The sequence below is a fragment of the Myodes glareolus genome, chromosome 21 (assembly GCF_982192425.1).
Source record: "Myodes glareolus chromosome 21, mMyoGla1.1, whole genome shotgun sequence".
Classification (NCBI taxonomy): domain Eukaryota; kingdom Metazoa; phylum Chordata; class Mammalia; order Rodentia; family Cricetidae; genus Myodes; species Myodes glareolus.
This window is the reverse complement of record NC_142046.1, coordinates 48844142-48867315: the sequence shown is the minus strand read 5'-3', so window position 1 is coordinate 48867315 and position 23174 is coordinate 48844142. Positions and strand designations below refer to the sequence as shown.

The 23174-nt window shown below is 38.4% G+C and overlaps 1 protein-coding gene across 1 annotated transcript in view; it reads right to left on the bottom strand.

Moving 5' to 3' along the window:
* B3galt1 (beta-1,3-galactosyltransferase 1) overlaps positions 1-22560 on the bottom strand; it is a 517332-nt gene extending 494772 nt beyond the window's left edge. Inside the window, exon 1 of the mRNA XM_085681008.2 lies at positions 22410-22560. The gene's annotated coding sequence lies outside the window, so the exon portion shown is untranslated. The remainder of the gene's footprint in view (positions 1-22409) is intronic.
* Positions 22561-23174: the final 614 nt, after the last annotated feature.

Below are 23174 nucleotides of genomic sequence, written 5' to 3'. Positions count from 1 at the left end.
CACTGTGGATTCTGCAAGTCTCAGATCCTGTGGGGAAAGTACACCTAGCTTATGTGAAAGCTGGCTTTGTGAAACACCAATGCGGAGAAGTGAGATGAGATGAAGAGAGCATCAAAGTGAGCATGTGCTGGGGTGGGGTGAGATAGGCTACTGATGTTGGCTATGGCTCACCTGGACGAGAAGAGAAAAAGTTAGAATACACCTCAATTCATCTGCTTTGGGAGTAAAGAAGTGAAGTGCTCCTACCTCAAGCATTTCATTAGATATGGCAGCAACCTCTGATGCATTTGCCCTGCTTTGCAAAGGGCTGTGGAAAAAAAAATGTGAAGCAATCACAAGACTTAAAACAACGACACATACTGGCCAATGGCCAATGCTGAGTGTCAAGAGTAAATATAAGATGAAGAATGCACATCATACTTCCTTATACTTTCTGTATGATACTCAGATATTTTAAGTCCTTCTTTAAATGAAATGAGCAGGACCAATATTAACGTAATAATTTTTTTGATTGAGTATCACTAGCCAGAAATCACTATGTAAAAACCCTATAAAAATATTCTCATGAATCAACTCCCTACTGCCCAGTATATTTTAAGCAGGTTAATTCCTTAATATTTCCAATCAATGGGGAAAATGATGAAATGTTTTTGTTGTTGCATCTTCTTCACCCAAAATTCCAGTTGCTATATCAACTTCTTCTCTAAATTCACAGAATTAGCGGGAAGTATGAAACTACCATAAATTTGTAGCAGGAATTTGTGTTTATTTTCAGGTCTTGGATAAATGTGAAAGATGAATTTTTGGAACCTCTAAATTCCTGAAGTGACATTTATTAGAAATTATATATATATAAACAGATATGACTGCTGTGGAATAATCGCTTTGTGTACTGTGAATATATGTCACTCTGCTTGGCTTAATAAAAAGCTGAATGGCTAATAGCTAGGCAGGATTTTCAGGCACAGAGGACGCTGGGAAGAAGGGCAGAATCGCAAGCTGCAGAGCAAGCAGGATGGGTACTACAGAGATTAGGTAATAAAGTCAAGAGGCAGAAGGTAAATCAATAGAAAATGGGTTAATTTAAGTTATAAGTGCGAATGGGATAAGCCTATGCTATTAGGCTCAAGTTTTCATAATTAATTAATAACTTTCTGGGGTTTTTTTGTGTGTGAGCTGGCAGCACAAAAAAATCTGTCTACATATGACTATCTGTTGAAAATGTTCTGCAAATTGTTTGTAGGTGATCTAGATAAGATACACGCTGAAGTGAGAAACAACGATTAGAAATGCTTCAAAATACACCCTATTGAACAGTTTTTCAACTTGCGAGGAAATAAAAGCTATCACTATATTTTGAAAAGATCTCCTCCCAACATTAACATGCTGCCTTAAGGTAACTTGAAAAACTGAAATGAAATTTTAAAGATGGAGTTAATTCTGCTTCACTTATCCAGATAAGTGGCATGGGAGCAGGTTGAGGGAGATATTTTGAATTACATAAAAATTATAAAGTATTCCATCAGTCCAACCTTCAAGATATTAATAATTTGTTTCCTTTTTTTTTTTTTTTTTGAAACTGTTCTGGACCAGGTAAGGCACTACTTCTCTCCACAGGCAGAGAGAACGTTTTATGAGTTGTGAAGCTCTCTGTCAGGCACAGAAAACAGGAACTAAAAAGCAGAGGATGAGGGAGTTGGTGACAGCCACGACTGCTCACTCTAGCTTTGTAAAAGAAAACCAAATCTCACAGCACAGGCCGCTGGTTGACCAGAAGGGTTCAAAACAAGATAGAGAAAGTGCAGGATTTTCTGTTGATATGGAACATCATACATATGAAATATGTATAAAATAAAATTTCACTTTCTTTTCGGTCACATTTCACAACTCTTTCAGAAGTTTGCTCATAACAAGCAGGATTTTATACAACTATTATGACATTAAAGAAGTTTTGAAATAATGATTGATATGTCAGGAAGCAAAGGTCACCACATACAGGCCTCCAATTTTATTAAAAGAACAAACAAACAAACAAAACCTTATTTTGGAAGGTTTAATATTTCAGTGAAGTTTTAAGAATCAAATGATGCATATTACACTATCATGAAAAGATTCTAGTCAAATTTTTATGACTTACTCTAACAATGCTTAAGAAATATAAATTAAGAAATATATTAAGTATTTTTATTCTACAGATTTTGGCAATCATCACACTGAAAACTGAGCAGTGTAACCACCCTTTAATCAGTAACAGATAGTCAACATTTAATAACCTATTTATGTAGATTTAAAAGAATTTCATTAGGATATTAGCATATACATCCATGTAATTTATGCTAAGTTTCTCTTCTATGGTTGTCATTTGTAAAAAAAAAAAAAAAAAAGGCCCAAAACTTGAAATGTTTTAATACAAAACGAAATGATTATTTTAGACAATAAAAATGTTCCAAACATTCCATTCCAGCAGTCCAAATTAACAGCCTGATCATAATCAAGAAAAAAATTCTTCAACAGAAAAATACATCCTATTCACATATAAGCCGAGATAAAATACAACTTCTTAGCGAAAACAATCATTGGAATGTTAAACGGCCATTCACATTTTATATTCTGGCTTTTGATAAAAACAAAATAGATCCATAGTTTGATTTCTCACAAACAATTATTTGTTGAAGCCATGATTGGCATGCCATGGCATACCACTGGCACTCTAGGAACAAACCATGTCTTTACTAGAGAGGCTGGTAAACCAAGCAACCAAAGGGTGTTTGCTAAAGAGCACACTGACATATACCACCTTGCTTACGATATCCATGTAAGTCAAGGTAAAACCGCATGTGCCGGTCACAGTGACTCAGAATCTGCTGTGGGTCAGAAGCCAGATTAACATATTTTCAGGCAAATAGCCTTTAAATGATTTTCTTTCCCATCCTGAGAGATTCAATGTATAAGCAAAGTTACTTAAACTTGTTTTCAATTTTAGTACTTAAGCCGTTGTCAAGCAAGCAGCATATATATATGTATATATACATATATATATAAAACACAGAGATATATTGCACATATATATATAACACAGAAATATCTACTATATGTTGTATAACACACATATATATATAACAATTATATATTATAAAACACATACAGACAATACATTATAAATGATCTACTGACAAACTCAGTTAAAATTGCCACACACTAAGATGGGTGGCACCTCCCTCTCCAAGTTTTATTCTTAAGGATTGAGGTCCTCAAACCACCCAGGCAGTGAAGCCTATAACGGGATCCGATCAGCCACAAAGCCACCTTACTGTTAGTGAAAGCAGAATAAGAAAAGATACTCAGCATATTGCAGGGCTTAAGAAGGGTAATCGAAACAGACAAGTGCACTTTTGTTTGGTCAAAGAGGAAAGCCAGCAGGAAAAATCCTGAAAGGGCCAGCGAGATTGCTGAGAAGGTAAAGGCACTTGCCATGCGACCCTGCCAACTGGAGTTTGACCTCCGAAACACAACACAAAGATGGAAAGGAAGAAACTATCCCACTAAGCCTTTTCTGACCTTCACAGGTGTGCCATGCAGTGCACACATCAGCTTTCTCTCATAGAGACACACATCATATGCACACAAACACAATAATAGGTTTTTTTTTTTTTAAGAAGGAAAATCTAAATGAATACAAGTGACTTGGGCTTTGAAAATCCTGTAAAGGAAGAATATTTTCTGTTAGGAAGAATGACTTGCTGGGTATCTGTCAGAACAGACGAGTAGAGAAGATTGACAGCTATCAGAGCAGAAGTCTCCCATTAATGGGCACTACCAAATAAATTGAGGTCACATGAGAATTTCCAAGCAGCCAGGTGAGAATGTTTTCTCTCACTGCCTTAGCAAGCCAGAGCCCAAACTGAATGGTCATCATGTGACCTCTCAGACTAGGAATGTCAAAAGACCACAGTCAAAGTAGCCTCCTTGCACTTGGATATCTGGACTGGATATATGTGACAAAAAAACCTGCATTTGTCTATATTCAACTATCTGTTTGAATTTAAATTAATCTGAGTTCTACTGACATCTTGATTTTCTTAGGAATTTAACATCTTAACCATAGTTAGTAATTGTCATTATCTTTATAGATATGGCTATTTAAATCAAAGACTTTAATATAAAACCAGAAACTTCAAAGCTACTAGGGAAAACACATCAAAATACTGCCCTAAGTAATGACCTCTGAAAATGACTTCAAAATCTTGGGAAATAAAAATTAAAATTAAAAAAATGTCCAATGGGGTTACCTCTACTAAAAAAGCTCCTTCAGGTTAACCAAAACAGCAACTAGCCAGTCCCAGAACCAGAGTTATGTGTTAGCCCACCCCAACATCCACCCAATCTGTGATCTGTTGGTGTACAGGGCTGGGGGTGGTTGGGTAGCACACCCAAGGCTGTAGGATCTCTAAGACACAGAGCAGCAACGGAATATCCAGGAAAATTCCCAGTGAAAGCCCAGTGTTGAGAGTGCAGCAGAGACCAATACTCTTTTTTAAAAATGCCTACATGTAAAAATATATGGGTAAAAGGGTTTAACTGTGTGACTCTCTGTGTTTCAAGTGTGCCACACTGCAGCTTCCATGATGCCATTTTCCCCTTTTTCTTTCTTTCCCTCATTTTCTCTTCAATTTTATTTTGATTTACTTTGGGGTGTGGTGGGAGATGGATGGGATCAAAAGGTAGGATGTGAAAGACACAAACAACCAATTTTAAAAACTTCAGAAAAGCTTCTTCACAGGAAAACAGATGACAAAAGGAACAGAGCGCCCACTGTCTAGGAGAAATCTATATGGATAATAACTTAGGTGGGGATTAATACACAGACTATGCCAATAAGCAAACAACAAAATGAAGAGACAGTTCATTGAATAACAAAAAACCTGTACAGCTAACAGAAGATTGATAAATAGGTACAGCTAACAGAAGATTGATAAATAGGTAATATGTAAAATAAATATAACAAATATACAAAAATATAAACTGATACATGAATCTCTATGAGCTTTTACTCACATTTCCAATTTTAAAAACAATAAATTTAAACATTTAATTCTCAAACACATTGTAAGACAAAACTCAATAAAAATATGATCAGAGGAATGACAATCTCAAAATATATTACCTGATGCAGGAAAAGCTCCCAAGTGTTTATAGCAGTAATGATTGCAATCAATACACGAGGTATTTGAAAAAGAATATATGTGGGGCTAGGAATTAAACCGAAGGCTTCATGCACAATAAGCAATTACTTTATTATTAAGCAATATCTCCAGTCCACTTTTTTCTTCTTTTATTAACATTCATTGATTATTGTAGAAATGATTATTTATTGATTATTGTAGAAATGTAACCTTACATCAGACTATTATGAATTTGCATAAAATCAGGTTGTCTAATATAATTTACTAGTATCATTCTGGGCAAACAGAGCATCATTTTTCATGTGGAATTTCCCTCCATGTGCTGTGATTACCATTAATGAATAAAGGAACTACCTTGGCCTGTTGATAGGGCAGAACTTAGGTAGGCAGGGAAAACTGGACTGAATGCTGGGAGAAGAAAGGCGGAGAGGGAGAAGCCATGGAACTGCAGGAGACAGACGCTGGGAATTTTACCTGGTAAGCCACAGCCCCATGGCAATACACAGATTAATAGAAATGGATTAAGTTAATATAAGAGTTAGCCAATAATAAGCTAGAGCTAATGAACCAAGCAGTGCTTTAATTAATACAGTTTCTGAGTGATTATTTCGGGGCTGAGCAGTCAAGCGGCCAGGAACAACCAAGCAGCCTCCCTCCAACATACTTCTTGGTGATCGATGTTATTTTATAATTTTGAGGGCTGGATGGTTTCTATGTAGATGTGATATTCATAATTTTTTTATCTGAGCATTCATGAAACATGAAATGATTAAAGGGTAGTTCCCCCACTGGTGTTTGGTTTGGTGTAGTAACCCCTATTTCTCCCTTTCCTTTTCTCCCCAAGCTCTCCGATACACACCGTCTATTTTTTACAAATTCATAGCCTCTTTTTTCATTAATTGTTCATGTACACACACACACACATTACTAAATACGGAAGTACAACCTGCTTCTTAAAAATAACAAAGATCTAATCAATAGCACTGCTCCTGCATCTATGACTAAGAGAACATCACGGAAGAGGGGCCGGCTGAATGGCTCTAACAGCAAGAATGCAAGGAAGTCTGCAGCTAAACAGTCTCCCCTAGAAACAGCTGGATAAACTGCGCTGGAATAGTGGGACTGTTAATGCAAATATTGGTGGGGAATGGGGGCAATTTTGTACAATTCCATCCCTAGACAAAGAACTAAATGCAACTAATAACTACTGGAAGAAGGATAATTAGCCCCTTCCTGAGATGAACCACCTTTTTGGTTGTCCAATGTAGTCAGGCCTGAAACCATAAATATACAAACAACAAAAATGGACTCAGTAGGTTATATTTTTATATACTTGCACTCACACACACAAAAATACATACATGTACATTTATATGTATATGTATACAAATATGTGCAATACCCATAAATTATATATGCATATAAATAATATATGTGTATGAATATATACATATATATATAATGAAACAAAGGGGGCTATCAACTTGAGAGTGGGAGGGCACATAGGAGAAGTTAGAAGGAAGACTCTTGGTAGGGGCTGGAGAGAGGAAAGGGAAGGAAGAAAGTAAGGCAAGTCTATTTCAATTATAAGCATACTGAAAAATAAAATAAACAACAAAGAACAAGTAATTCAGTTATAAAACTACCAAAAAAAATGAATGTACACTTCTCAAGTGGAGAAATACAAACAACCCACAAATGTATGAATCAAACTGAGACATCAGGGAAATGTCAGGAAAATGCTAATCAAAACCACACGGAAGCTGCATCTCATCCCTGCACAACTATTATCTTTTTAAAAAAATCTGAAAATAATAAATTGTGGAGCAAAAGGTATTCACACTGTTGGTGGTAATGTAAATAACTATAGTTACTATGGAACGCAGCATGGATGTTCCATAAGAACAGCAAACTGAAGCTGACAAGAGAGGACCATCTCTCTTCAAAGAACTATTCCATTGCTAGGCGGAAATCTGAAGGACATGTAATCAGAATGCAAGAGAGACACCTATGTACTCAATTCACCACAGCTCTGTTCCCAGTGTCCAAGAAAGAGAATCAGCCTAGGCATCAAGAGACAAATGGACTAAAATGCAAATTCTATATAGTAGATTATTGTTCCACCATATAAAATGGAGTCCTGTCATTTTTAGGAAAACCATGAAACTGGAGAATGACACTGGGAAAAATAAAACACAGAAAAACAAGTATGTTTTCTCTCAGTGTGTAGAATAGTATTATTTTTAAAAGTTGACCTGAATGTAGAGGAGAGACAATAAAGAACTGGAATATGGGCAGAAAGACAGACAGAAGGAAGTGGGGAGAAGAGAGAGATGAAGTTGTTAGATACAGTAGGTGCACAATACATATGTGCGTAGATGTACGATGAGAATAATCATTCATACAGTTATTACTTGCTACCAAAAAAAAAATACTGTCATACGGTCTTGAGCTCTGTCACTACCTACTGGGAATAAACATGAGCAGAGATACCGTCTCCTATGGTTTTTCTTCAAACTCTGTACATCCTAATATTTACATAATCCTTTGAAACTAGGGCATGTTGGATTTTCAAAACAGTCTGGCAGTCTTTGCCACCACACAAATATATTTATCAGTTTATACTTTATGTCACTAACAGGATATTTGGCTGTGACTGCACAATCTTCCATCCAAGTGTTATTTTTAATCAGCGTTTCAATTTTATCACTATTATTATAGTGTTCTGCTCTTACACCATGCATTCCTACTTGTCAAAGTCTGATGACCCTCTTTAGATAATTCTAGGAATAAAGACCCAATTTCACTTCATTTAGCATTCCGTTGTATCTTCTTTTTTAAGTCTGTACATTACATTCCTCCATTCAATTTACTCAGTTTCAACATTATTTTATGAGGTCAAATTTCATTTAGACTTATTTACACATCTATCACCCTCATTGCTCTTTACTGCTTCCTGATTCTCTGGGTTAATATTCTCCTTACATAAAAGACGCCTTTAATAGACTTTTCTAGTGACAAACTCTGGAGGATTTTATATCTCTTTTTTTCTAAAACTGATGATATCCCGCGGTTTGTTTTAAGGACATTTTCGCTGACTATAAATGTATTATTTACTGTCATTTTCATTTGGTATACTGAGTAGATTGTATTGTATCCAGGCTTCCATCAGCAGTTTTGATATTGATAAAGTCTCTCCAACACGACTGCCTAAACATCAGCTGACCAAGGACACCAGCAGTTGACATGCCAAAGAGGAAGGAGAAAAGACCACAAGGCCTCAACCCTAAGCAAAGAACTGCAGGCAACAAAGAATCGTCCTCCTAAGGGGAGAGCACATGGATTGGTTATATAATACTAAACGGTCTGCCTGAAAACTTGCATACAAGTAACATTATACGGAGACAGCAGACTGTTGTTATGTATTCAGAAATATATACATATAAATATATATATTTACTCATACATGCATGCAGCAACATTTCATGAAAAAGAGACATGAATTTAAAAAAGAACAAGGAGAAATATATGAGAAGGATTGGAGGGTAGGAAGAAGATGGAAAATTATGGAATTATAATCTCAAAAATAAATAGAAAAAGACAAAAAATATCTACTGAAGGTATGTGCACCTTTTCCTCTTTTATTGCTGTGCCTAGTGTGGTCCACTTTCTCCACTGTTTCCTTCTTTTATTAAACCTAACTATGATTCCTTGGATCATTGCATTGACCTTTTTCAATGGTTCTAGATAATTTTCATACATTCCCCTATCAAATATGGCTTATGCTCTTATTCTGCCTGACACCTCTAGCCAAACGCATGATGCCCTCCCATCAGCTCTTCCTGTTTTTATGCAATTAACAACAATTTCATCTGCTCTCACTTCCAGCTCACCAAATTTCTTCCCTGTTGTGTAATCTGATATTAAATTCATGATGTATCTTAGTCTAAATGATTGCATTTTTCATTCATAATTTCAACAGGATTATTTTTCAAAAATGCTATGTGGCCATCATGTAAATTTTCATGTTTTTTATTTCAACAAAATAAATCATTATTTTACAGTATTTGTATGACACTTTATATATGATCATTTCAATAATTTCAATCCCACTAGGTCTATTTTTACTTCCCATTTTAAAAATATTTAAAAATTCCAGGAAAGCTGCAAGAGAGCAATGTGTAGAATATACGTGGCTGGCTGTACTTGAGTAAAATGCTGCGAACATTTCCGACTTTGCTTTACTCTTCTATTTATGAACACTATATAATAGAGATGTTACAATATCTGAGATTTAAGTCAAGTATAAATAAACAGAGCACAATGATTCAGGGTGAAAGTAGTATTCCTAATCATTAGGGACAATTCAGGGTGAAAGAAGTATCCCTTATCATTAAGGACAGATCTAGACTGACAGACAGACAGACAGACATAGGTTTATTAACTGGACCTTAGATCCCTCCTTACTTCAAATATCAGAGACTGCCTGGCTTAGCAAGGTAGTTAGTTACATTTTACAAATCATTCTGAATTTTTTTCTGTAATATGCATTTTGTCATGATTACAAAAGATTAAAAGTCTGTGCTCACAATAAAATGCTGCACATAGCTATAGACTATTTTCAAGTCAGCAAACAATAGCCTAAAGAGGAAGAGACAGCATATAAAAAGAAAAAATATTATAATAGGAGTTAAATCTATGGAAGAGAAAAAAATGAAAATGCTAAATAGCATATTTAATTTTTAAATAGTAAAATCAGTATAAGTAGCATCAAGAAAAATAAAAAGGACAAACATGACAAAGACATAAAATTGATTCAGATAACACCTTGGTGCCTGCCATTTCCGATCTTTACAATGTCGAGTAAAAGGGAGTTCTATCTAGACAGGCTGGACACAACTCAAAGCTTCTTGTCCAGGACTCCCAACTATCCTGCATTCCAGCAAGACTCTGCCCTTGTACCTAAGTGGTCTCCACGGGGCTTCTTGTATTATCCTATCATTGATTTCACCAGGCAGGTTAGCCGCGTTCCCATTCAAAACCCAATCAAATGAAGAGTTAAATCCTTTCTACAATATCCATCATCTACTGGGCACATGGGGGCTCACTTGATTCCCCCCATTCCCATCTCCTACACTTCCTCACTTATCCACTCTGGTGACACTGGGTGTGCTTAAGGTGCCTGTAGCATGCACGCTGATTTCTTCTAAAGCCCTTGAAATTCCTCTCCAGTCACATGACTTCATGTAATCCAGGTCTCTCATCAAATACCACATCTTTCGATTTTCTCAGCTACCCTGTGTAAGGCACCCTCCATATTCTGGAATGCTTTCATCCAGCCGCTGTCTTCATTTCATACCTAGGACACACACTTCCCGAAGTATGATACTATTTAATGTATGTCTGTCTCTCTCTCTCTCTCTCCTCTCTCTACCGCCTCTTTCAGAACGTGGGTTTCAAGAATTTGGAGGTCTTATTTTTCTCATTGCTATATTCCAAACCTCTACTTGGTATACAGAAGGCACTAAACAAATTATAGTCATTAATATTAATGCAAAATGCAGTTTAATTATTTTAAGACAGGCAAAAATGAATAAGCATTTTGGATACTAAGGACATAAGACCTCTCAAAAAATATTATTTAATTTGCATATCATAATTTGGCCTCCAATGTGAAGTAGCAAAATAGTACTGTATATGACAGAAGGTACTTCTTAGAACATAAAAGTAATGCAGACAGAAATTTCTTCCAACAACTGAGGACTATGGGGCTGTCTCATTACTGATTAAATTTCTCTGAGTCTGTAAGTGTGAAACCTTCCTAGTGTCTACATATGTAAACATGCAGGTTTGAGTATTTAATATTTTGTTTCCTTTACTATGTTTGCAGAAAAGTGAGGAGAAAATGAAGACCAATTACTATATCTGAGCATACAAGACAAAGAAGTAGACTTTTTGTTTAAGGTTCTGGTGTAAAATTCGTGGTTCCAGCCTAAAAAAAAAATGGTATATAATTTATCTCTTGTTCTCAGTTTCAATATCCATAAAAATGGAGAGATAATAATATCTATTTCCCATGTTTTCCTAAATATTAAATCATATAATGGTTGTAAACTCATTAGCAATTCTGTATCTAAAACATAATACGATTCTAAAATTACCAGCTTTCATTATTCTCAATAAAATACTTAATAAGACAAGAATAATTTTTCCATTTACTAAAGCGTTATTCTACTTAATTTTCAAATTTTGTTATGTTATACTTACTCATAATAATGGACTAAACACTAAAACACAAATAAAAAGGCTTCTGTATTTTTAAAAACTGTTAAAAGCACACAACTATTTCCCCATCAAGCGGTTGCTGGGGGATCTGGAATTAGACAGCAAAGTGTGGGAGTTTAAACAGGAAGGAAGAGAGGCATGCCAGCGGTATCCCTGGAAGCTGTAGTAGAGGGGGAACGAGGTTTTAGCTCACACAAGTGTGTCCTCCGATACAGTCACGGAAAGCCATGTAATGAAGGGGTAGCTCAGCTACACCTGTGGCCAACCCCACAACATCCTCCACCATGACTTCACAAGGATCTCTTCTCTTCCTCACGTCTGCCTTTGAAAGCAACATCTTCTTAAGGTAGAAATTAAGAATTAGCTTATTTCACAAGAAAGGTAAGTACCTCCAACTGTACAAAGTAGTACTTCCCACACAAAGCGGCACTCGTGTACTCGCCGCAGCCGCTTGGAAATGAACTTTGAACTTAGTACGTTGAAGGGACTATGATAATTGACAAGCAGAAATAACAAGAAAGACTGTGATATGAAATAATCTCCAATAAAGAACCAGTATGAGTGCATTTTCTTCATCCAGTGAGGAGCATACACACTGCATACACTTCCTTCTTGTTTTTCCAGCAAGATAATACGTGAACTCATAAAATGGATATTTTATCACTACATTTTAATTATTTTCCTGTTTTAAATGCTATTTCACTGCCATAGGCAATAGTATTAAATATCAATATGATATTTTAGCATCTTTGACTTATTTTAATTAGTTGTTTTTTTGAAGAACACTAATTTAAAGAGACACAACATCTTTTTAAAAATTAAAACACAGATCATTATGCCCAGTGGTGTTGAGAAAGTCAAAAACGTCTCATGGGAGAGCCTAGTGGAGGGGAGGAGACTGGAAGATCAATTTGAACAGTGGACAGGAAGCCAGTTCAGAATCACTCAGCATTTGAACTTCTTCTCTTAGGAGAAACATGCTTAGAAAGGGGCTGGAAGGGGGCGTGGTGATTAGACACGTGCTGACATGGGGACGAACTTTCTTCTGAGGGCAGACTGTTGCCTTACTAACATGGGAATGGTCTCTCCTTTACAGAATGAGGAGATGAAAATCATCCAGATCACTGAAGAGGGGTCAAGGAAAAGACAGCAACGGCCCAGAGCAATGGCTAACATTCAGTGCAAGAATAGTGAAGGAGAAAAAAAAGCATATGTCTGGGATTTTTAAATTTTTCCACAAAGGCCATAATACATCCAAAAATCAGAGAAAAATGGGGAGAGAGCAGGTATTTTACAACCCATTTAAAACCCACTTTATTATACATGATTCACCAGATTTTACAGTATTTGCATGTAATTGTATGCTGCTTTTCTTCCTCAAGAAACAAATTACATCCATTTCACCTCAGTATAATCCTCACGTTGGCTTGTCATGGCTGTGCACCTGCCCCTGATGTCTGTAAAGAAGGACACTGCTGGCCATTTGATTACCTATTTCTTCTTGTTGTCTTACATGTTGAATCCACTAATGTCTCCAACGACGTGACCACTTACACGCTGGATCATCTCCTTAGGACAGAATCCCAGAAGGAATATTAATAGATTAGATAGTATGAATATTTCATGGGTTTTCCCCCATATAATGCCAAATTGCTCTCCAAAAGGACTGTGCCAGTTTTAATTGCAATGAACTGAAAGCACCAGGCCCATTTATCCCTGCCAACATGGGACATGATTATTTTTAATATTGTCATTGAGCAGGTGAATAGTCATCACATTGTTCATATAATTCATTTAGTCCAGTTAATTACAAGATGAGAAAGGCGAACATCCAAAATTAGGAAAATGGACAAAACTTCAACAGCTTATTGCTATCCGGTGGTCAAGATGACTTCGCAGATCCCAGGGGATGACCAAGTAAGATCGGTGAACCATCATTTGCATGCACTTACAGCGTGCTGATAACTGCAAGTGTGGGCGGGGAAATGTGTGGAGGAAACCTCACAAACCAGGTCTCTGATCCAGTCCTATCCAGCAGCATTAACTGCCCACTCAACCGTAATGGAAGGCACATGATCAAGTATGAAAGCGAACACATGCACCCATATTTCAAAACCACATTTCAAAGCAGCAATTCCTTTCCCAGCTCCCACACCTCTTGTATAAGTCTAGGCCTTGGTTATGCTGACCAAAGGATCAAAGACATGTCCATGTAACTCTTCATCAGAAAGAGATTTAATTAATTATTCATTTGCTTATTTATCTCATGCTAAACATTTACTAAACATTTGTTTGTTTGCTTATCTCGTATGGAACACATTACAGTACTTTCAACAAATGTAATGCCACAGAGTTGAAGGAGACTCCTTGAATTCAAACTGTGTCAGTCCTCTCAAATGTTGAGCTTAAAAAGTAAAAGCAAAGCAATTATGAGATAAACAAACATCAGTATAAAAACTAGAGAAAAAGTAAAAACAAAAAAAGTTTCTGTTTAAGTATTGACAATCTGTGAAGAGGTACCATGCTTAATTTACGCGCCAGCGTCTGGCTTGGGTTGGAGATGCTAAGGAGGCTGAGGCAAGTACCACTGCCGGGCATTTTAAAGGGTGGAGGGGATAGGAACAGGTTAGTAAGCCGGAGTAAAGACCTCCTCACCATTAAGAGTAGGCATCATCCAATCACCTGAGGATGTGAAGAGAACACAAAGGCTGAAGAAAAATTAATTTACTCTCTGCTCAGGTCAGGATGACTCTCGGGCACTGAACCTTCTAAGCAAGTGCTTTACCACTGACATATATCCCGACCACTATTTTATTTTCTTTAAAGAGTTATGATTTATTATCAATAGTTATAAAAGAGTTGAATATAATGACATGCCAATTCCTAATTAAACCATTTCTTATACTTAAAACTACAATAGATACAATTATCCTATCCAAAATAATAAATGCTAGTATTTGATCTAAGCTTACATATATACATAATGAATTTATGATCGTCCTTCATAGCACATTTTGTATCTTTTTATTTCACTAGAAAGGTCTAATGTAATTGCTAATCTTTCCAAATAATGCAACAGATCCAAGCTAAAACTAAGACCTAATTGTTGAGATGCACACTCCACCCATTCCCTCTTTACTGGATAACAGATTATTTTTATGCCGACATTTCTCAAAGATTACATTAATGACATTGTGTTTATCTCTGCTTAATTCCAGTATAATGCATGTTAATAAGTTCTGGGATTGAAACAAAGGGAGTTTTTAAGGCTTTTCATATACACAGTGGATGTATGAAGTTTTGACCTGCCCAGTATCTACTTTCCCTTCTGGAGATGAACAGTGCTCTGGTTTCCCATAAATGTGCTTTTGAAAGGCTAAAACTCAAGATGTACCCTGACTAGGGCATGGGAATGCATCCTGAAGTGGTCCATGTCCATTCCCCATTCTAGCAATGTGGGCTGGAAGCAAAGGAAAACTGATGAGACTTGACAATGGTTCCTCCATTGGTGACCGGACCTGGGAAAGATCTCATCAGTTTCTCCTAGGAGCTCACAACCAATCCGCTTCTCTCCATTGCTTTCGATTCTGTACGCTCAAAACTGAATGTTTTTCTTGTGCCTCCTATTCCTTCATCTTGTGCCTCCTATTCCTTCAGTTAGCTGTGAGTGACGTCTGTTGGACACAGCTAAAGAAAAATGTATTCATGGCAACAAACAGCCTTATCAGAAGTCCTGGAGTCCCTGTGTTCTACCTCTTCCTTGGTGCCTTGATGAAACTGTGTAAGTAAACCAACATTCATTAAAAGCTTCAGAAACGTCTCATCAAAAATGTAACTTTGTTTTTATCACTTAATTAATACTTAAATGCTTACCGGGTTTGTACGTTTGCAAATTATGAAAACACTTGCTGTCCACTCTTGCTTTTGTGATGTTTTAAAGTTTTTGTATAATCATGATATGTACTGTGTCTAATTACATCCAATGTTCCTGTATAAAAAACAAACATAAATCTCATTCTTCAATTAACTTTCAGTCCACTGGAGGGGGATAAACAGGAATTGAGAATTATAACAGAGTTTTCTCAATTTGCAGAAAACACAAATAAGCTCCTGTAAGGGTGGACATTAAATCATTATCAGAATTTGCACTAAGAAAATTTCCTGTTTAATTCATTTCTAATTATCCGTAGGGCATTTTTACAGGTGAAATGCTAACTTGTATAAGATTCAAGCTTTGCATTTTCTCCATATACTTATGGATTATAAGTCTCTAGCTTCACTTACTTTCAGTAAGTACATTTTATGCTAACCACTCACTTCGTGTGCTCTTTAACTTAGAATGCAATATAGTTATATATTGCCTCAAATAATTACCCTATTTCCTATAATTGTATATTAATCATCTTTTTTTTAGTTTCACACAGATCTTAAACTATTTAACAGTGTGCTTTATTTTGTCTGTGGTCTTTATTCTCTCCTCTCATTTGTTAACAATACAGTGGTAAATGGTAGAGGAATTATAATTTTTGATATCCTTAACAATTTGAGAGGTTAACTCCTTGGAGTGATTTATGTTTGAATGTTTTTGCTAATAAAATCCACTTATACTCCAGATATATTTACTTCTTTTTTAAAAAAAAAACTAATGTTGTTGTGCTCAGGATTAAAGCAACCAAGAATCAGTGTTCTGGCCATTTACCTTCATCTTCTGTCTTAGACAAATGCTAGAATCTCTGTAAATTTCTTGATGGCCTCTTTGTAATTAATGTGATGTCTCTGTACAATTCCAATTGAGCATACGGGAACATAGGAACCTACATATTTGTTTGCATTTATTGAAAAAATTCTTAATGAAGTTTTCAGTTTTAATATCATAGTACTTAATAACTGCAACATTTAACATACAAAGAGTTGGAATATAAATAGGTATGTATGTATGTATGTATGTGTGTGTGTGTGTGTATGGGGAGAGAAACAGATGAAGAAGGGGAAAGAAAAGGGGAAGGGAAGGAGGAGGAGAGGGGAGGGGAGGGAAGGGGAGGAGAGAAGAGCAGAGGGGAGGGGAGCAGAGGAGAGGAGAGCAGAGGAGAGCAGAGAGGAGGAGAGGTCATGAGGGAAGATGGGTATCAAAAAGAAAAATCAACATTATATCAAAGGGAAATGACTATTTTTAGTTCACTAAGTAATTTTGGGATTGGCCTATTTTATAGTATAGTCAGCAAGCTTAGAAACTAAAAGATTATCATTAGGAAATTAGGCCAAAATAGTTACCAAAATAGTTTTAGAGATGAAGTCCGTTGTTTGTTAGCTGCTGTTTATTTTAAAATGTAGCACCTGTCCGCTGTGCAATTAGATAGCTGTGTTCATTCAAAGAAATGAACATGCATTACTCATATTTGATCCGTGTATGTACTCAAATACTGAAATACAAGTAATTATTGATGCTCTATTGTACAGACATGAGCTTGAGTAGTGATGGTCCAGAATGCATATATACTAGCTTACTACTGATAAAAGACAGCCGCAGCATAGTCCTTACACAGTATGCATGGGCCCATGGGACACCTGTATATATTTAGCATGTTCCATGGTCTCTGGGATTTGTCCTCAGTGAGTGCTAGGACAGAGGGAAACTTGCCTGAAAGTCTAGCTCCGTGTGGAACTGACTCAACCATGACGTCATTTATATATGTCAGGGAATCACTGGCCACAAAAGAATCAAAATAAGCCAATGACGGCAATGCAGCATGTCGCACTTACAAACCATCTCTTCCGCTAGAAATTTGTTCTTCAGGACAGTGATTTTACTATGCACGGGGTGTTTTATGATGGAATTTAGGCAATTTCTTTTTTCTTCTTTATGAGAACTAAAAAGCAAACACTAATTCTTTAAAATCCCTTCATCACTCATCCATGCTAGCCTTCTCTGTTCTGAATCTACCTTTTGTGGTACGTGCCATGAGTTGCTGTAACTGTCCTCATTTTATAAAACTAACAGAAAAGTAGCTTTTAAAGTTTCCTCTGCCATAGTTTCCTTATCCTCAAACATAAAAGAACAAAAAAAAAAAACTTGCCAACAATTCTGGGATTGCTCAGAGTCCCTGAAATTTATCTATTAATCACTGAATTTCACAGACCCCGGAAATGGAGACATTTCCACATAGAGATTCTTGCACGTAGAGAAAATTCTATGAGTCTATAAATATAGCTTTAGAGACCATAGACAATCTATATTCTATAGATACAAAAACTGACATAAAAACAAACATTTCATTGCAAACTTATGTACAACCCAACAAACTTTCCAGTACATCTCTAAATGTACCACAATTCATCACTTCTTGAGTCTACTATAGTATTAATACAATGTAACATTTGGGTCCTATGTTGAGATACTATATGTATAAATGATTAGATGTTCTCATTTCTTTTTTCCTGTCTATTTTGGAAAACATTAACTCTCGGGGCAAATGTATATGGTGATAGACTGCTTCAAACACTGCTTCCAAACCTAGCTCTACCTTCACTGACTTCAGACACCACATTCCTGGAGTAATATTCATCCTTATTCATGGAGGAAGCTCGAGCTAAGGATCTGTGTTCTTCCCAAGTTAAAACATTTGATCCCTGTTTAGCTCCTATCAAACACCTTCCCCATCGGCTTGGGTGTGCTAGATGTACTCACCAACTAACTTTCTTGGTAAAACACAAGTTTTCTCATGTTTGTAGTTAGGGACGAAGGGAGGGCAACATACCATAAAAGGGATGAAATACTAAATGGGTGATACATATTTTTTGGCTCTGGAGAACAAAACACTGAGATGATAATATCAGAAGGCTTTCCACATCTTGTAAACCTAGACTGGATCACTAAACTTTTGAATGTTTTCTTGGATGACAGAAACCATTGAGAAATAACTTTCAGCACTAACTACACATCGCATATGAATTCTCTGTCCCACTAGGGCTGCAGAGCAAGCTGGCAGTCACTTATTATGCAATATGGCTTCTTGAGAGCATAAACTTCAGTTTCCTCTAATATGAATGTATTATTTACAAGGTAGTTTCTAAAAAATTAAGCTGGGTCCACTGTTCACATGGGGTAAGTGATAATTATCCTTTCATAATCAAGCTAAACTTTCAAGAAAGGATGGAACAGAAGGAAGCACAGAAAATAAAATTGGAATTATACTTACAGTCTCTCTCTCTCTCTCTCTCTCTCTCTCTCTCTCTCTCTCTCATGGAAGTGGAACAAAGGTACAATTTTGACAAGTTTTATTTATAGCTGAACTGTCTGGATAACCAACTTGATTTTTAACTAAAGGCAGACTTTCATGGAAACATGGCATTTCTTACCAGAGACTTGGATCATAAGTCTTTTACTGGTGATAATCTTAATGGCAACATTGAGTCCAAAATCCAGGACTTATGATAGGCCTTTACAAATGCCATGGATTCAACGCTTTCAATATAGAAGACGTAGAAAATCTTTCATTAAAATTATGCTTTTGAATCCATCCTTAGCCACCACTGACTCACTACATTCCTTTGGATAATGTTTTATATATAAGTTGAATTTAAAGAGTCATAAATGTCTTCTTAAACTATTGATTTAAATTAATTATGCTAAAGGTCAAATATTTCATTCCTTAGTTCCTCTGAAAAATATTCTGGGTTGATTTACAATTTTTTGAGACACATTCTCACTAGGTAGCTAGTTCAAATTCACAAGCCCTCCCCCTGCCTCAGCTTACTAAAGGAAGGCTAAGATTGCAAGTGGGTGCCCCCACATCTGACTGAATGCTAGACATTTAAAAGGATAGGTATCTTGTCATCTTTTTGGTTGGTTGTCTTGGATGCACCAACCGTTACCTTAACACTCACGTCCAGTGGATGTTCTTGTGGACCTCATACAGACCTGCAAGACCAGCAGGCATGGGGGCTACCCTTGTAACTGCTTGACAGTTTCAACATTAATTAAAGTACTTGACGGGGATATATAAACTAATGTGAATTAGGTGAATAGATAATGAAATGGAAAACCTGAACCCTGAAGTAAGGGTGTAGAAAATACACATTGGTAGAAGATCAGTATGCTAGTTTTATTGTTTTTCTGTCATTTGCTTATTTAAATAGCACCCAATGGTGGTTGTCTCTGTCATTATTCTGTGATAAAGTCCTAACACCTACAGGGCCTTTTACCCACACATTAGGAATAAAGTACAATTTGCTAAAATTTACTTTAATAAGCATCATAATCAATAACATTACCAAAAGGGTTGACAACATTGACAAATGAATATTATTTCTCATGCAAAATGGAATTGTTAAATTGTTTCAAATGCATCACTATTATACTTCTAATGTTCTCTCTCTCTCTCTCTCTCTCTCTCTCTCTCTCTCTCTCTCTCTCCCCCCCCCCTTGTGTGTGTGGTGTGCATGGCATACACATGAATGAATGGGGAGAGAAAAGGCCAGAGTATCAGACAGTGTATCAGACAGGATTAAAAACTAAGTGGCTACTGTACCATTACCACCCACAAACCAATACTGCACTCCCCTCTTGGCTTTTACAGGCAGCTTCACTGAGCTTACACAAAAACATACTTCTATTTTTAATCCTGATTTATGGGCATGCACATGTTTATCTTAACTTTAATATATTTATTCTAATTGTTCATAAGGTACATTTATCTGAAAAGAATCCTTTCCCAGAATATAAGCCTCTCCTTAAAAGGGCCACCATAGAATGAGCACATTATTCTATTTTAAGGCTTGTCGCTTACCCTAATATATAATGCAGTCTACTTAGAAATTACTTGGTAGCTACATGAAAGGCATTTTATTGGCCAATTTGTCAAAATTCTCCTAAGAAGTTTGATTTTTAATATTAGCTGTTATTACTTATTTCCTCTGAGTTTAACTTCATTTGGGGTTATTTATTAATAATGCGTAACTCATTTTAATCTTAGTACCTTCATACCAAGTCAAAGTGAACACAAATATTTTTGCTAGTCCACAGGTTTCCAAAAAAATCAAAAAACACCTGGAGGCAGGTGAATCTTGATGGGAAATCGAAAAATGTATATTTTAAATATATCAGAAAAACATATTTTGGAGCCAGAAGTCAAAAGTATTAAAAACAAATACTCGGTAGCAATTTCTACTAAAGCAACTACCATCAGATACAAAATTAACAACACTGCTACTTCACTATAAATTGCTCATCTCTTTTAGAATAACTCAGTTACTAAACTGGGGGAAAACAGAATCTTTACTCTGCAAACTACAAAAACGCCTAGAGGCAAAGGCCTGGGGTTTTAAACAGCTCTCTCCTTGCTGCCTCTAATATTCTCATGGGACGTCTTACTTTCATTTTCACTGGTACCAAACCAGGAATGAACCTGAACAAAGCGGTTTCTGAGTCTTAAGTCTGGGCATTTTTGTTGTTGTTGGTGGTGGTGGTGGTGATGATCAGGTTTGTTCTGTGCTCGAACAACAGATTCCTCTGATTTAAAAGATAACACAGCTTCAAACAGAGAAAGCGCTGTAGCCAGTTCAAGATCCAGTTCCAATGTGTTGAGCCAATTTTGGTTTTCCCAACACTCCCAGCCAGGGGAGCTGCCCTCCCCACCCTGACAGCTCCCTGCAATCTCATCTCTGGTCACAGAGTCTTTCCCGTCTGAGACACGGTAGGCAAAGTGTCTGAGTGCTGAAATATTTCATGAAGTTTCAAAAGGAGGGATTACTATGAAGGCAACGGATCCCAGAGAAAACAGCCGCGAACTCTTAAGTTTGTGCGTCCTGAACAGGGATGGGGTAACCACTGCAGTGAGCTGTGGAGATCCGGACTCAGCTGAGAGCAATACCCAGTTGCTGCGGCGCATAAAATTCATCTTCTGCGGAAAAGGTTGCAGTGTACATGGAACTCGCAATGGTTTTACAATACGGAGCATGTGAGAAAAACAAAACAAAAACAGCATACGCCCTGAAAGAAGCTGGGTACAGAAACCTGGTTAGCTTGGTTAGTTAGTGTGCTCTCGAGTCTGGGGGCCCAGATCCCAGCAGATGTGAAGTGTTCGGGAGCTTAACAGTTCGCCCAACATCTGTCCCAGGACACAATAAGTCCCAAACCGGGACGGCACAACTGTCAAGGGGGCCAAGGAGGAAGTGACTCCTCCTGGACGTTCCTCCAACAGGCACACTAATTCCACTCCACCTCTGCCCTATGGTGCAGTCGCCTCCACCTGAGCCCAAAGGCGCCAATGCTTTGGAGCGGAATGGGAGTGTACAAAGTCTCCCCTGCGGAGCTTCTGCAACCTAAAAGTGGTCAGTACCAAAGCCTAGCCTCTGGCCTTCGCCCCACATAACTTCTCTTTGCTCCTCTTCAGTGAGGAGGACCAAGCAGTACTAGCTGCTCCAAAGTCCCTGGCGTAAAGTGAGACTCCGGGGAGCCTTAGTGAATGCGCTTCTCCCCTGACGCGCCAGACCCAAAGGCTCCTTTTCATTAAGGCAATAAAGTTCAATTTGCCGGGTTCCTTCTAAACCACGGGAGACTTTCCAGTGTACCGAGTTCTCCTTCCAGCCAAGCTAAAAGCATACTGTTCACTCCATCCCAGCCGGGATTCTTGAAGGGCACAGGTCCACATAAAAGGGACCTACTCCTCTCCTTGCAAAGTGCCCCAAACCTCGTGCGTGTGCGCGCGCGCACACACACACATACCCACACTCTCTCACACACAATGCCATCCACGCGCTGTCAAAGTCTGTCACTGCCTAAGCCAGAAGGCAGGAGCTGAAGCCGCACCGGCACGAGCAGCAGTCTGGCCAGGCAAAGGACTCGCTGTCCAGGTCCCAAACATCCTTGTCCGGATGCCCTGGCCGCTAAGCGCCTCGTAAGCACCCTAAGATCACAAAGCCATCTAAGGAGCCGCACCTTACCCGCGGGAGGCACGGTCTCTGGCCGTTCAGCTGGCCCGCGGGCCAGAGGGACGCTGCAGCCGGGGTCCCGAAGATGCTTATTCTCCGCTGCCGCTGCCCGGATCCCCGGCGCCAGCATCACTTCTCCCCCGCCTCCGCCTCCTCGTGCTCCGCTCGCGCGCCCGCCCCTCCCGGCGGCCTCCTGCAAGCCCCGCCGCGCTGGCTGCGCGCGGTGGACAGCGGCGGAGGCGGCGGTGGCGCCCGCGCGGGCTCGCTCAGCTGCACCAGCCGAGCAGCCGCGGCGGCAGCGGGAGCACCGGAGCCGGGCTGCGCTTCCCCGGCGACGGCTCTGGCCTCGGCGACTGACAACGCCCGGCAGCCAATCGCCGCCTCGCCCCGCGCGACGGGGGGAGACCAATCAGAGCGGAAGGCCCAAGGTTTGCCTCCGCCTTTGCTCAGCAGGCTTGTTTCCGGGAGAGGATGCTGCTGGGGTGTGGGATTGGGTGGGGGGAGGCAGGGCCGGGGCTCAGGGAAGCTCAAGACGCACAGAAGCCCGGCCCACAAATCAGGGCCGGGGGCGCATTCTGGTCACTCCCGGAGAGCGTCTTGGCGTGACCGTGCACTCCGGGTGACTGTCCCCAGAGCCTTGGCATGGAGGTTCAGCGTCCTGGCATCACTGTGCAGCGGTCTAGGGACCCCGGTAGAAGAGGCGCTTCAGGAGACCAAATCCCTGGAGGTGGTCACTGCCTTGAAGGAAGCAAGCAAAGTCTCCAGACAGCGCCCCCG